General features: G+C 47.0%; 1 protein-coding gene across 1 annotated transcript in view; it reads right to left on the reverse strand.

The window, feature by feature from the left end:
- KCNJ5 (potassium inwardly rectifying channel subfamily J member 5) overlaps positions 1–105 on the reverse strand; it is a 116,436-nt gene extending 116,331 nt beyond the window's left edge. The window contains exon 1 of the mRNA XM_066607247.1: positions 73–105. The gene's annotated coding sequence lies outside the window, so the exon portion shown is untranslated. The remainder of the gene's footprint in view (positions 1–72) is intronic.
- Between the last annotated feature and the right edge of the window lie 15,403 nt (positions 106–15,508).

Consider the following 15,508-nt stretch of genomic DNA (forward strand, 5'->3'; position numbering starts at 1 on the left):
TTTTGATACTTTGTGTCAAGACATCTGAAAAGCCCAAACAATTGTATTTTATAGCATGACGAGACAGCATACCTGCTATGGAAGTACACCGCGTGCTTCATTTAGTCTAATAGAACAGGCCTCAGCATACCTGCTGTGGAAACACAACACATGTGCTTGATTTGGACTAATATACACCTGGGAGACAGCAGGCAGAGAGCCATAATGGTCTGTCAGGTATAAACTGATCTGTGCTGGGAGACAGCAGAACTTCCCAGACTGGTGAGGTGGAATTTCTACAAAACGTATAGCAAGTAGGTAATTATCTGTTACCATGTAATAGACATGTGATCCCAATAAATCCTTGTGATTGATCATGTACATCGGGATGTTGTGGTAACATCAACTTTTACAAAGTTGAAACACACACCCAGTTGCTAAATAGTGGCGGATACTAAAACACCCTATACTTAATGTTAAGCTTTAATTACTGGTTTGGATTTGGCAAAAACAGCACCAAGAACCCCGTTGGCAAGACCATGTGTGTTTTTGTAGTTTTTAACTGGCAACATGGCAAAAATACACTAATGATTTTGCCAGTGGGGTGTTTGGTGCTGTTTTACTGCATTTGAAACCACACTAATTCCTGGAATTTAGCCCCGCCCTGTCCCGCCTCCTCTCATTGCAAATAGTGCAGGGGGGTGGAGAAGAGGCAGAGAGGAGGCGGGAGCTCAGAGCACTGCTCCTGGATCTTCCAGCCTCCTCGTCCCTACAGAGAGAGACGCCGTATATTGGCCGGCGTGAATACCCAGCCGATATACGGTCGTCTCAATGCACCCTGAATGAATATAGAAAAGTGCTAAAGTCCATTATTATAATCCATTTCTCTGTAACATGCTCCTGTTTTTTTTCTTACCAGTGCTGTTAATGTTATTTGTTTTATTTAGGGCTTATTCAGGCGACCGTATATCGGTTGGGTATTCACGCTGGCTGATATACGGTGTCCCCCTTTTCAGGGGGAGGAGGCTGGAAGAGCCAGGAGCAGTGCTCTGAGCTCCTGCCCCCTCCACCCCTCTGCACTATTTGCAATGAGAGAAGGTGGGTTGGGGGTGGAGCTAAGTGGCATGACTTAGCCCTGCCCCCGTCCAGCCCCCTCCTATTGCAAATAGTGCCGAAGGGGGGAGGTGGGGGGAGCTCAGTGCACTGCTCCTGGCTCCTCTAGCCTCCTCCGCCTGCAGAGAGGGACGCCATATATTGGCCGGCATGAATACCCGGCCGATATACGGTCGTCTGAATAAGCCCTTAATTGTATGCTTTTTGTTTTTTGTCATGTTTTCTGTTGAAGGGGTTTTCCAGGACTTTATTTTTTCTATTGATGACTGGCGGGGATTTACTGTTTGGGATCCCCGCTAATCAGTTGTTTATTGGGGCCACTGTCATTGTGGTCAGTACAGAAAGCACTTGCTGTAGTGCAACTGCTCATGGTTAGTGCTGTGAGTGCAGCTGCCATTGAATGTTAGTCATCAGTAGAAAAAAACTAAGACGTCATGGAATACCCCATTAAGTACCTAGCCTGTTGGCAGATGATGCTATTCTAATATTGGGTCTGGAATATCTGGATACAGAAGCATTTTAGGTGTAAATACCAGGAATGGTTATAATTATGGGCTGGATGTAACTAAAAACAATATTTTTCATGGGACGACCATAGTCATATAAGAGCTGTTATTTTTGTGAGACGAGTTGTGTGTTTCATTAACACCATTTTGGTGAACTTGCAAACTATTATTATTTTCTGGGGGAATGGGAGAAAAAAATCTGCTGACACTAACCCTGAGGGCTTATTTAGACGACCGTATATCGGCTGTGTTTTCACGCGAGCCGATATACGGTGTCCTTGTCTGCAGGGGGGGAGGATGGAAGAGCCCGGAGCAGGAACTGAGCTCCCGCCCCTCGCCACTATTTTCAACTGCAATATCTCAAATATGTGCAAACATACTACATAAATTTTTGATAAGATATATATTTCCATCTGTTTGCTTTATTCTGTACTCATTTGTTTTCCGGCACCAAGCCAAGATTGCAAAGGCTCGTAGGTGTCAGAATGATAGATACCCCCACTAATATCCCCATTTTAAAAACTACACCCCTTAATGTATTCACTGAGGGGGGTCAGGAGTATTTTTACCCCACATTTTTTTTTTGCTTGAATTAATGCAATTTAGAGGAGAAAAAATAAAATTTCATATTTTTGCAAATATGCCATTTAAAAGATGCAAGTTTTTTTTCTATAGTGCACATGAAAATGAGTATTTGCACCCAAAATGGATCCCCCTGTTTGTCCTGTGTTCAGAAACATACTCATTGTGGCCCTAATCTTGTGTCCGTATGCATAACGGGGCCCAAACCAAAAAGAGCAGCCGGTGGCTTTCAGAACAATCATTTTGCTTGAAGATGCTTTAGACCCCATTGCACATTTGTAGAGCCCTTGAGCGCCCAAAACGATGGAGAACCCCCGCAAATGACCCCATTTTGAAAGCTAGACCCCTTATCGAATTTATCTAGGGGTGTACTGTGTATTTTGACCCCCACAGTTTTTGAATGAATCTAAGCAAAGCAGGAGGAAAAAAATTACGATTTTCACTTTTTTGGCAATTATGTCACTTTTAAAACAGTTTTTTTTGTACAGCTCTCATATCAATGAAGACTTGTACCACAAAATGGATTCTCCTGTTTGTCCCGTGTTCAGAAACATACCCATTGTGGCTCTAATATTATGTCCGTATGCACAACGGGGCCCAAAACGAAAGGAGCAGCTGGTGGCTTTCTGAACAGACATTTTGCTTGGAGGTGTTTTAGGCCCCATAGCACACTTGTAGAGCTCTTGAGCGACCAAAACAACAGAGAACCCCCACAGATGAACCCATTTTGAAAACTAGACGCATTCATCTAGGGGTGTACTTTGTATTTTTACCCCACAGTTTTTGAATGAATCTGAGCAAAGCAGATGGAAAAAATTACGATTTAATTTTTTTGACAATTGTGTCATTTTAAAAACTTTTTTTTTGTACAGTACACATCTGAATGAAGACTTTCACCCCAAAATGGATAGCCCCGTTTGACCTGTGTTCAGAAACCTACCCGTTGTGGCCCTAATACTAAGTCCATATGCACAACAGTGCTCAAACCGAAAGGCGCATCAAACTTCAACTGTGTCTTAACTTTTACGTAATCGCCATTATCAATTGGATAACGGTGATCAGGTGACCGGGGAGCACTCACTACGGACCACGGTCACTTTTTCAAGCTCTCCGCTACCTTTAGTAGCAAGGAGACTTTAAATTTCCCGGGCCCTCCACAGCTTCAGCGCTTGCGTCCGCCATTTTGCTGATGGGCACATGCGCCAAAGTTACTCAGGAGGCCAGGACGGTGTGGGACATCACGCAGGAGGTAGGTGAGTACTTTCAGACGCTCTGTTGGATCCGATCCATCAGGGCAGCTGAATCTTTAACTTTTTTTCACTTTTTGTTCACTTTTATATGATCGCTGGCATTCGGTAAATAATGGCAATCATGTGACTGGGGGAGGGATCCTGCGGCCAGGAATAGCAGCTCCAGGTTGCTGGATGCCTCCATGAGCCAGCAGCATGGAGCTATCACGTTCTCAGCTTGCAGAGCCTTGATCCCCGCAGGAAATGGGTTTCTACGTCCTCAGGGATTAAGGCCCGGCAAGCTAGGATGTAAAAAGGCAATAGGCTGGTTATTAAGGGGTTACATCCTACATATTTGGTATCATTGTATCCATAATGGCCTGTACAATAAATTAAACACACTATTTATCCTGCATGGCAAAATATATATATATATATATATATATATAACAGGTAAAATGTTATTTTGTTTGTTTTTTTGCCCCTCCCCCTCCCCCCCCAAAAAAAGGGATAAGTGTGATCTAAAAAGTTTTACAATACATCATATGTACCCCAAAATAGTGACAATTAAAACTACAGTAAGCCCTGATATGGCCATGCCGATTGAAAAATAAAAAAGTTATGGCTTTTGAAAAGTGGAGATGAAAATCCCCCCCAAAAATCGTTGTGTCCTTTGGTTCAAAATAGGACTTGTCTTTAAGGGGTTTATGATTTAAAGTGTTTAAAATTGTTAAGATAAGTATATATTCCAGCCCCTTCTAAACGTGATGGATGGATAAGGTGGCACGACATCCACCAGATCAGCATCTTCCCGCAGGATATCCCAGTATCTTTTAAGGATGTAATGAATATCCCTACTGCGTGCATCGTAGTTTAATTCTAATAGAACGGTCATTTTTTTGTTTTACCTCTGTTGATTTCAAGGTCTCCCTCTGTTGATTTCTGGAGAAGTTTATCTGGATAGCGCGATTCCTAAATCGTCTCTTAAGGTCAGACGCTTTGATCTCAAAATCATGATCATCGCTGTTTCTTTGTAAATGCAGAAACTGCCCCTTCAGTATACCCCGCTTAAGCGAAACCAGATACCCCCTTGGCAGTCCACATGTGTCAATTTCATGATTAGGCTGCATTCACACGAACGTATATCGGCTCGGTTTTCACGCCGAGCCGATATATGTCGTCCTCGTCTGCAGGGGGGGAGGATGGAAGAGCCAGGAGCAGGAACTGAGCTCCCGCCCCCTCTCTGCCTCCTCTCCGCCCCTCTGCACTATTTGCAATGGGGAGAGGCGGACCGGGGACGGGGCTAATTCACGGAGCTTAGCCCCGCCCCTGTCCAGCCTCCTTTCATTGCAAATAGTGCAGAGGGGCGGAGAGGAGGCAGAGAGGGGGCGTGAGCTCAGTTCCTGCTCCTGGCTCTTCCATCCTCCCCCCCCCCCCCCCCCCCCCTGCCTGCAGAGGAGAGCGACGTATATCGGCTCGGCGTGAAAACCGAGCCGATATACGCTCGTGGGAATGCAGCCTAATAATGACCTTAGTCTGATTAGATTTCAAGTTATTGCATTGCTTCGGCCTAATGGGAGGAGAGGGGATTCTGACAATCACCTGCTGCACAAGGAAACTGCATAGATCTTTAGGCTGGATTCCTGTCAGCTTAGGGGTCTGAAGGAGGTCCTATCCTTCTCGGCTTTTCTCTGAGTGTTCTATGTCTTTTGTGATATTGGGTTCAAGTTCTAAAGCAGAGTTCATTCTGTTTGTGAGTTCTATTATTTTTTTTTGCATTGACTTTAAGGATTATGTGGACCAAATTTAGGAAAAAAGGACTCTGCGTTCCAATGATCAAGGTGGGATAAAGTAAACTTCCCAGCAGCTCAATGGTTAATACCATATTTATTCGCTAAAAGGGTCAGAATAAGAATTTGCAATGCATTTCGGCACTGCCAAGTGCCTTATTGCTTGAAAACGCACTGCAAATTCTAGCTAGAATATGTCCGTGAGTGTGATTATTAGACCAGAATTGGTTGATTGGACCGAGCCCCTAATGGGGGAGGTATCTTCTCGGCGAGCCTGCACGGGGCTAAGGTGGTTTATCACTTTTACCACCAGTCCACCATCAGGGCTGATGGTGCTTTTGTTATTTTGCTGGTTCTATTATCTTTACTGGTGGTGTTGTATTTATACTAGAGTAACTTATATCAGCTTCTGATGATATTGGGCAGATATTATTAGGGGTAACAGTGCAGATTTATCAGTACAGGCACTAGCATTGTTATATCTCAGCCAGAGAGCAAAGACTATCGGTGCACATTGCAGTAATAGGTGAGAACCTACTGTATGTGTTGGAGTGTGCTCTAATGTTAGCAAGAGCAGATACTGAGCAGATCTAGCAGTGGTTTACTTCAGCCACAGAGCCAAGACTATCATTATGCGTCGTCAGTAATAGAGGAGAACCTACTGTGCGTATGCTGCATTGTGGACTAATGATACGGAGTGTGCTCTGATATAAAGCAAGAGCAGATACTACCAGGGCTAACAGCATCGGCACTAGCAGTGGTGCACTTCAGCTTGAGAGCAAGGACTATCCGTATGCATCAACACTGTAAGGCGAAAATCGACTGAGTGCACTGTGATGTAAGAAAATGTGGCCGAGTGTGTGCTCGCATGTAAAAGAAGTATCATTATATTAGATACTATCAATAGTGAACTATATATCTCTAGCGTACTGTATATTGATATTACAGCTGGAGTAATACAGCAAGAAGTACCCAGAACTTGACTGAGAGACTTCTTCATTAAATGACCTCAATGAGGAGAGTGTAGTTTTGAAAGTCCCGATCCCTTATTATACATCACCATCAAGTAGGAGATTGAGCTCAACACTTTTATGAGAACTCTCCCTAATGTTTGGAGCAGATGCCCATCTGCTATGGAGTCTTAATATTAACCATAGTTATGGGAGTTGTCTTTATATGTGTGTCTTGTCTTTTTGGCCAATTATTTTAATATTTATCTATTAAAAGTTATATTTTAACAGAGAACTTATTTCTGTGATTCCCAAGACTTCCCCCTGTACTCTATTCCAGATGGCCTCACAGGAGTTGTGCACAATTCCCGATAGTGTGGAAAGTCCCAACAGGGAACTCAAAATTAAGTGAGGAGAAGAGTTCCCTGTTGCCAGGAATCTGAAAAAAAGGATAATAAATTAGCCCCTCAGTTAAAAAACAAACAAAACTCAGATGCATACAGGACACTTTCGGCCATCCTGACAAACTCGTGACCAAAATGCCCCCTGGACCCTGGCCTTACAGATGTATAATAGCAGAGTGGCAGCACAGTGGGAAGGGTACTACCTAGGCCTTTGGCTCAAATCCAAAATACAGCAATGTGAACTTTGGATGGTGTATAGTCCAGGGAGCGCCCAAAAAAACACAGACTTCTAACCCGCCAACATAACGTTCAACAATGGCAATGGGGTTAAGGAGAGTGAGAGCATTTTCAACACATTCTAAAGCTGGGTTTAAAAGATGGACCCTAACAGCAGAAGTGCTGGGCCCAAGTCTGCTGCCATGCGCTCTGAAACAGACTTTTCCAAAGCCAGAAGTGTGTTTAGTTCTCTAACAATTGCCCAGCATCACTTTGTGTAGGCAAATATGTATTGCCAACAGCTCAAAGCAAAAAGATGGTATACATTAACTGTAGGTTCCTCAATGGGGGCTAGGGGCTCCCGAGTGGTAATACAGTTGTGGTGGCCCCAAAGCGGATAGTCTCAAGTTAGACTCAATGGGTCAGTCACCGCCCTCCCCCAACATGACAATACAATCTCCTAACACACCACATCCAACCCTGTAGACTAAAAACTTGCCCATATGCGCCCTGCACTGCCGCATTGCAAATACATGACTCAAACAGAGTCAAAACCAAAAGGTTATGCAAACCCCCTTACATGGGAATGGAAAAAAATAATAAAACTAGAGAAAACTACACTGAATCAAAAAAGAAAAAAAAAGGGAAGTGGTTTGCTACAAACACCAGTGGGAAGAAACAACAGATACAAGGAATACAGAGATAAAAATGCAATGTTAAACTGAACTGAGGAACAGTGGCAAGAAATGAAGGCACAGAATAGACAGCAGTGGTTGAGCCTAGAAATGGAAAGAACCCTTTGGACACATACACCAGTGCCCTTCAAACGTATATACCTTAGCGTCAGAAGAAGTCGCTCCTCCGCGGAAACACACCTCCATATATTAGTATCTTGATAGGTAAGATTATGATGCAGTTTCTCGAGAAGGATATCAAAGAAGGTCACTGTAAGCCTGGAGAAAGCCAGAAATTTGGCAGGGTGGTGGCACAGGTCTCCATACAGCCCCTGAAAATAACCTTTGAGAAGCCGATGGTCCACTAGAAGATGCATCCACATTCTCCTAGTCTGGGGCGCACCTCCGAGCATCATCTGGCGCTCTGAAAAGGCCCTGGAAATTAGCCGGTTGAGAAGCACAGCATTTCGCTGGAGAGACAAGACTGGACACAACCCAAAAAAGCACTAGACAAGAAGGTTCAAAACACTACTCCACAAACCCAAACTGGACAAGTCCAGTATCTTGCACAGGTGGACAGTATTTACAGATTTGAGAGGGGGGAGGGGGGGTCAGGACTACTCTAATTTCAACATCAGGAACTCCTGTTGTAATTGTGTGAGAAAAACGTAGGCTGCAGCGAAGCAAGACGACTTCACATTGTATGAGCAGAAATGCGATAACTCCGCGAGTTTCTCCTAGCGATATCGCGCTCGCCAATGTGAAGTTAGCCTTAGGCATTTATGCAAATGATTAGAGTTGTAGCGTGATTAGATGAACGGTCTTGTCAACTGAGGCCCTAAAAGTGGTTCCATTCATGGCCTGGTAAGTGGACCTCTCTGTTCGCTTGTGTAGAGCTTGTTGACCACTTAGACGCCTCTACAATGCAGAGAAGAGATTTCACCCCGTTACCAGAGTCTGAGAGGGGAGAATTATTGGGATGTGAGAAGCTGGATGGTCGTTTCGAGGAATTGTTGCTACCTGGGCCGTTCTGACCAGACTGTTAGGAGGCAATTTAGGCAACCCACTATGAATAATGGTTTTCGTTTGACGACCCCTTTTTAGAGAAAAATATGAGGGCTATTTGCAACATTTAGAAATTGCTTGAACTCGGCTATATTCACGTGATGTGGTCAAGTTGTGCTTTATTGCCATGCTTACTGCAAAACTGCAGCAAAATGCAACAGTTTTACAGCATTTTTATTAAAAAAACAGCAGTTTTGTTGCAATCTCAGACATAAACCACGACCTGGCAGCACGATGTAAATATCAAATAAATGGGTCCATCTGCATTTACTGCGCACAGCCAAGTAGCTGGACCGCTGCCATGCCATAGTGTTACATTAGTTCTCTGGCTCAATGGGGTGGGGGGTGTCAGAGGTCGACCCCCAACATTCACAGTACTGGTGGGGCTTAGCGATCTGCTGGCATTTTAAAAGATGGAAATACTAGAAAAATGTAATTCCTGAGAAGAGCTTATCAAAAGCAAGGAAGGATCTCTTTAAAATGTGGGACTCTATATCAATTCACATGCCACTGAAATGCAACTACGGTCAGGTTTATCCAGATCCGCATCACCTGCAGGTATTACTGATATTTGGGGTCATATAACAAAATCCAGCAATCTTGTTTAGATTTTTTTTTACCTGATCTGCAATCGTGTTGTATGAAATTGCCTGACTAAATGATATCTCGTACGCCCATGATTACGATCCTGGAAAATGCCTAAAATTGTTTAAGCACAAAATTGCAGCCAGATGAGGCAGCATTGACAACCTCTCCCACCCAAAAGGCTCATATTTGGTGTCCATAACACACCTTCCACGCCTGTATCCCCCTGTACCCTCTCTTGTAATGTGTTTGTATGAGTTGTAGATATAGGACTTGCGTCATGTAACTTTGTTGCATCAAACGGTATTTACATATTAATATTTGAAATCCAGTCCACAGAAACTATGTTGCCTATTACAGATGAATCAGTTCACAAACTCCACCCTGTAATTCTTCATTCAATGATCGGATGAATTTAGGCCTGTAGCACACTGTAATCTCATGCAGGTCACTAAAGATGCAAAAGTTATCTGGGGCACACATGTACAGTGAATGTAAACAATACAATTATACAAACCAATTACATTATAGCATTGCTTTATATAATAAAAACATTATGCAAATGATAAAGCGATACTATTGTAATCTATTCAGTTTCCACCTGCTTATCATAATGCATAGGCAAAAAAAGGACTGTCTTTTTATCCCGCATTACCCACATCTGTCCTGCAGAGGGCAGCTTAAAGCTGTGATCTGCTGAAATACTGGATCTGTCAGCTACTAGTATACCATCCTATTGTAGCAAATAAATGCTATTCTGTTACAATGCATGTCCACCTTTTGAACATTTTCTTTTCTAGGTCCCTATTTCAGTGCTTATTAATCCCATCCTATAGCTTTATAGTGTTTAGAGGTCTATTTTTTTCTCTTACACTGCTCCAAATCCCCTTGCTTACATTCACATAGTCACAGAGGTAAACGAGTTTTCTGGAACTTTAATATTGATAAGCAATCCTTAGGTTAGGTCATCAATGTCAGAGCAGTGGGGGGCTGGAGACCCCTGATAATCAGATGTTTGAAGAGACTGAGGACTTGGTGAGTGCTGCTGCCTCTTCACTGTATATTAGGCACAGTACATTTCATAGCAGTGATTCCTGGTATAGCAGCTCCATCCCATTCACTTGAATGGGAATGAGCTTCTCACAGGCCAAGGGATAAATGAACATGACATCTCTGGCCTGAGAAGAGCAAGCCTCACCCTAGTGCCATGGCCTCTTCAATCAGTGGGGGTCCCAAGCAAAGGACCCCAGCGATCAGATATTGATAACTTATCCTAAGGATTGGTCTTCAATAGTCCCAGAAAACCCCTTTTAAGCAGGGACAATCCCTTCTTAGGCTGGGTACAGTATGTGCCCAGCTTTTCCATCCCAGGGTTCTATCCGAATCGCTGAAGATGGCAGACAAAACCATTGACTTTAGTCAAACAGAAACCAAAGCTGCAAACGCTGGTCCTCGTTTGATCTGGTTTTTGTTCCTTTCCATTTATTTTGGAGGACAGAATAGTCTTCTGGTGCAAATCTAGCCTAAAATCCTGGATTATTGTTATGTGTAAATGCTACCATCGTGCAATTTTCGTCTGAACGATGATTTTTAAGTGTGCTTAAAATCCATCGTTCAGACCACAGGCTGTTATCTCCACATGACCTAGAGATTACATTGTATTCTTTTAGCAGCCCATGGCTGAAAAATAGAGCTAATTGCATAGCTCATACCACCTGTTGAGTTCTGCAACAGCACCCAGAGGCTCATTTGCATGCAAATGAAGCTGATAAAGTACTAATGGGCGTTATTTCCCATTAGTACTTTATGCAAACCAACTGCTAATCTTTCAATCGTTTGAAAGATTATTTTTGTGTGTAAATGGGCCTTTACTATGGATTTCCATAGTAGAATTCACCCCTTTCAACCAGCAGGGTGAATTCTGTGGTTCCTGTGAGAGATTGTCACGTGGAGGTGATGCAGGTTCCAGGATATTATAGAGCAATGGAGTTAAAATAAATAAATAAATGTATACATTTAAATTAACCCCTTCCCGCCCCATGACGTACGTCATGGCAGACTGGTACTTCCCGCAAAATGACGTACCTTTACGTCATCGGGATAGTGCGAGATCATGACTGAACTTGCGCTATCCCGCAGCGGGAGTCGGCTGTCAATGATAGCCGGCCTTCCGCTGCAACAGCGGGGGGGCATCGGAGACGCGCCCCTCGCTGTTAATCCCTTCCCTGCCGCGATCTAAGTAGATTGCAGCAGGGAAACAGTTCACAGAGGGAGCGCTCCCTCTGTGTCTACAGCGAGGTCACGCGATGTTATCGCGAGAGCCCGGCCTGTCGCCATGGCAACAGGACGCAAGACACTGGCGTCCTGTAGTGCCAATGCCTATGATCGCTGTATAAGCGATAAGGCAGGGCAGTAGCGGTCACTACTATTGCTGGGGCTACCGTGAGGGGATCACTACTATTGCTGGGGCTACCGTGAGGGGATCACTACTATTGCTGGGGCTACCGTGAGGGGATCACTACTATTTCTGGGGCTACCGTGAGGGGATCACTACTATTGCTGGGGCTACCGTGAGGGGATCACTACTATTGCTCGGGCTACCGTGAGGGGATCACTGCTATTGCTGGGGCTACCGTGAGGGGGTCACTGCTATTGCCGGGGCTACCGTGAGGGGGTCACTGCTATTGCCGGGGCTACCGTGAGGGGGTCACTGCTATTGCCGGGGCTACCGTGAGGGGGTCACTGCTATTGCCGGGGCTACCGTGAGGGGGTCACTGCTATTGCCGGGGCTACCGTGAGGGGGTCACTGCTATTGCCGGGGCTACCGTGAGGGGGTCACTGCTATTGCCGGGGCTACCGTGAGGGGGTCACTGCTATTGCCGGGGCTACCGTGAGGGGGTCACTGCTATTGCCGGGGCTACCGTGAGGGGGTCACTGCTATTGCCGGGGCTACCGTGAGGGGGTCACTGCTATTGCCGGGGCTACCGTGAGGGGGTCACTGCTATTGCCGGGGCTACCGTGAGGGGGTCACTGCTATTGCCGGGGCTACCGTGAGGGGGTCACTGCTATTGCCGGGGCTACCGTGAGGGGGTCACTGCTATTGCCGGGGCTACCGTGAGGGGGTCACTGCTATTGCCGGGGCTACCGTGAGGGGGTCACTGCTATTGCCGGGGCTACCGTGAGGGGGTCACTGCTATTGCCGGGGCTACCGTGAGGGGGTCACTGCTATTGCCGGCGCTACCGTGAGGGGGTCACTGCTATTGCCGGCGCTACCGTGAGGGGGTCACTGCTATTGCCGGCGCTACCGTGAGGGGGTCACTGCTATTGCCGGGGCTACCGTGAGGGGGTCACTGCTATTGCCGGCGCTACCGTGAGGGGGTCACTGCTATTGCCGGCGCTACCGTGAGGGGGTCACTGCTATTGCCGGCGCTACCGTGAGGGGGTCACTGCTATTGCCGGCGCTACCGTGAGGGGGTCACTGCTATTGCCGGCGCTACCGTGAGGGGGTCACTGCTATTGCCGGCGCTACCGTGAGGGGGTCACTGCTATTGCCGGCGCTACCGTGAGGGGGTCACTGCTATTGCCGGCGCTACCGTGAGGGGGTCACTGCTATTGCCGGGGCTACCGTGAGGGGGTCACTGCTATTGCCGGCGCTACCGTGAGGGGGTCACTGCTATTGCCGGCGCTACCGTGAGGGGGTCACTGCTATTGCCGGCGCTACCGTGAGGGGGTCACTGCTATTGCCGGCGCTACCGTGAGGGGGTCACTGCTCTTGCCGGCGCTACCGTGAGGGGGTCACTGCTCTTGCCGGCGCTACCGTGAGGGGGTCACTGCTCTTGCCGGCGCTACCGTGAGGGGGTCACTGCTCTTGCCGGCGCTACCGTGAGGGGGTCACTGCTCTTGCCGGCGCTACCGTGAGGGGGTCACTGCTCTTGCCGGCGCTACCGTGAGGGGGTCACTGCTCTTGCCGGCGCTACCGTGAGGGGGTCACTGCTCTTGCCGGCGCTACCGTGAGGGGGTCACTGCTCTTGCCGGCGCTACCGTGAGGGGGTCACTGCTCTTGCCGGGGCTACCGTGAGGGGGTCACTGCTCTTGCCGGGGCTACCGTGAGGGGGTCACTGCTCTTGCCGGGGATACCGTGAGGGGGTCACTCCTATTGCCGGGGATACCGTGAGGGGGTCACTCCTATTGCCGGGGATACCGTGAGGGGGTCACTCCTATTGCCGGGGATACCGTGAGGGGGTCACTCCTATTGCCGGGGCTACCGTGAGGGGGTCACTCCTATTGCCGGGGCTACCGTGAGGGGGGTCACTACTATTGTTGGGGCTACTGTGTGGGGGGTCACTACTATTGTTGGGGCTACTGTGTGGGGGGTCACTACTATTGTTGGGGCTACTGTGGGGGGTCACTATTATTGCTGGTGTCACTGTTATTGCTGCGGATACTGTGGGGGTCACTATTATTGCTAGGGCTTCTGTGGGGGAGTCGCTACTGTGGGGGGGTCATTACTGTTACTGGGGCTACTGTGGGGGGGTCATTACTATTGCTGGGGCTACTGTGGGGGAGGGTCACTACTATTGCTGGGGATGGTTTATTACTATTACTATTGAGGCTGCTCTGCACGTGGTAGCATACCTTAAGCAAATTACTGCAGCTAAAATAAACAGTCAAAAATCTACCGTTGGTGCAGATTTAGGCCTCATGTCCACGGGGAAAATCAGGCCCGCTACGCATTCTCCATGGAGAATCCGTAGCGGGTCTTTCCTGCCCCGCGGACATGAGGCATTAAAATCAGAATAAATTCACCTGCTTCGGACGGTGCGGTTCTTCCCTTCTTCGCGGCCAGGTCTTCTTTTTTCGGCCCCTGCAGATGTGTTCGGCACGCCGGCAGCGTGCTGCACGCATGTGCTAGGCACATCCGCCGGGCCGAAGAAAGAAGATCCAGCCGCGAAGAAGGGAAGAACCGCATCGTCCGGAGCAGGTGAGTTTTAATTCTGGTACCGGTCTCCCGCGGATCCGGACAGCTTCCATAGGCTTCAATAGAAGCCTGCGGGAGCCGTTCTCGCGGGAGACCCGCACTAAAATGGAGCATGTCCGGATTTTTTCCTGCATGTGGGACCCGCGCCTGCAGGTGAAAATGACATCTGCGGGTATTTAACTACATGCGGGTGTCTAATGCATCCCTATGAGGTGCGGATCCGCGTGCAGGAAAAACGCTCTGGATTTTAATTCTTAATTTCCCCGTGGACATGAGGCCTTTGACTAAAAATCAGCTGCAGATACGCAGCGATGCTCCCCTCTCACCTCCTCCAAGGGCTTCCCGCTGTCAGTGCTCCCCAGCTTCCGGTTCCCAGTGGCCTGGTGAGGTGCGACGCCGCTGGTCAGGTGATGCTGCTGGAAACCGGAAGCTGGGGAGCGCTGACAGCGGGAAAGTTACAGAGGAGGTGAAGGGGAGCCACATCGTATGAAATCAACTGCAGATATGCAGCTGATTTCCAGTCACAATCTGCACCAATGGTATGGATTTTGACTGTTTTTTTTTTGGATGCAGAAATGCTGCGGAATTTGCTCCCTGTGTTTTTTTTGAACCGGCCCTGTACTTTTTATAATGATGAAGATAAAAATCCTACGTCTTTTATAAGCTTCGCCCCTGACAACACCCCTTTGTCCCGCTTTGAGATGGCACTGCTTATGGGTAGCCCCTTACAATAGTCATCTGTTTAGCGTCTTACTGCAGCGATCAGTATAAACCTGACAAAATCCATATATAGGGCGAATTTCAAGTATAGCACAGAGCTGGGTCTCTTGGCTGGGGCATAATAACGAGGATCTGGGGTACAGGCTAGTCAACGGATAATCAGTCCAGTTATAAAATAAGACTATTGGGGTATATAGTAGGATGCTGATTTTGGTTTCTTGCTCCCAAAAAATGTATTTTTGCTTTTTCTTCACCTATTAACCCTTTGCAATCCAATTTTGGTTTCAGGGTTTCCTAGGGGGCTTTCACTTTCTGCCGTTATACAATGGCGCCATCTGCTGGCTAGAGCCAGTACTGCGGTAAGCGGCATGCTGGAGAGGCCCCCGACAACAGAGAAGCCAGTAATTAACAGTAAGAATACCCTGCCGAACATCTTCTGTCATCGGAGCTGTACATCCTTCAATTAGAATGTCTTTAGACCTCAGACAGCGGATTAGAAAGGGTTAATGAGGACGAGTCAGGGCTCCTACTCACTTGCGTTTTTTTTTTTACGCGATTGTCAATGGGACTTTCCAATGTTAAAAACGCATTACAAGTTTGTGCTTTGCTATTTTTGTGCGATGCGTTTTTAACATTGGAAAGTCGCATTGACAATTGCGTTAAAAAAACGTAGCGATATCGCAGCGTTAAAAAAACACAAGTGCGTAGGAGCCCTTA

This window comes from Eleutherodactylus coqui, chromosome 6 (assembly GCF_035609145.1).
Source record: "Eleutherodactylus coqui strain aEleCoq1 chromosome 6, aEleCoq1.hap1, whole genome shotgun sequence".
Lineage (NCBI taxonomy): Eukaryota > Metazoa > Chordata > Amphibia > Anura > Eleutherodactylidae > Eleutherodactylus > Eleutherodactylus coqui.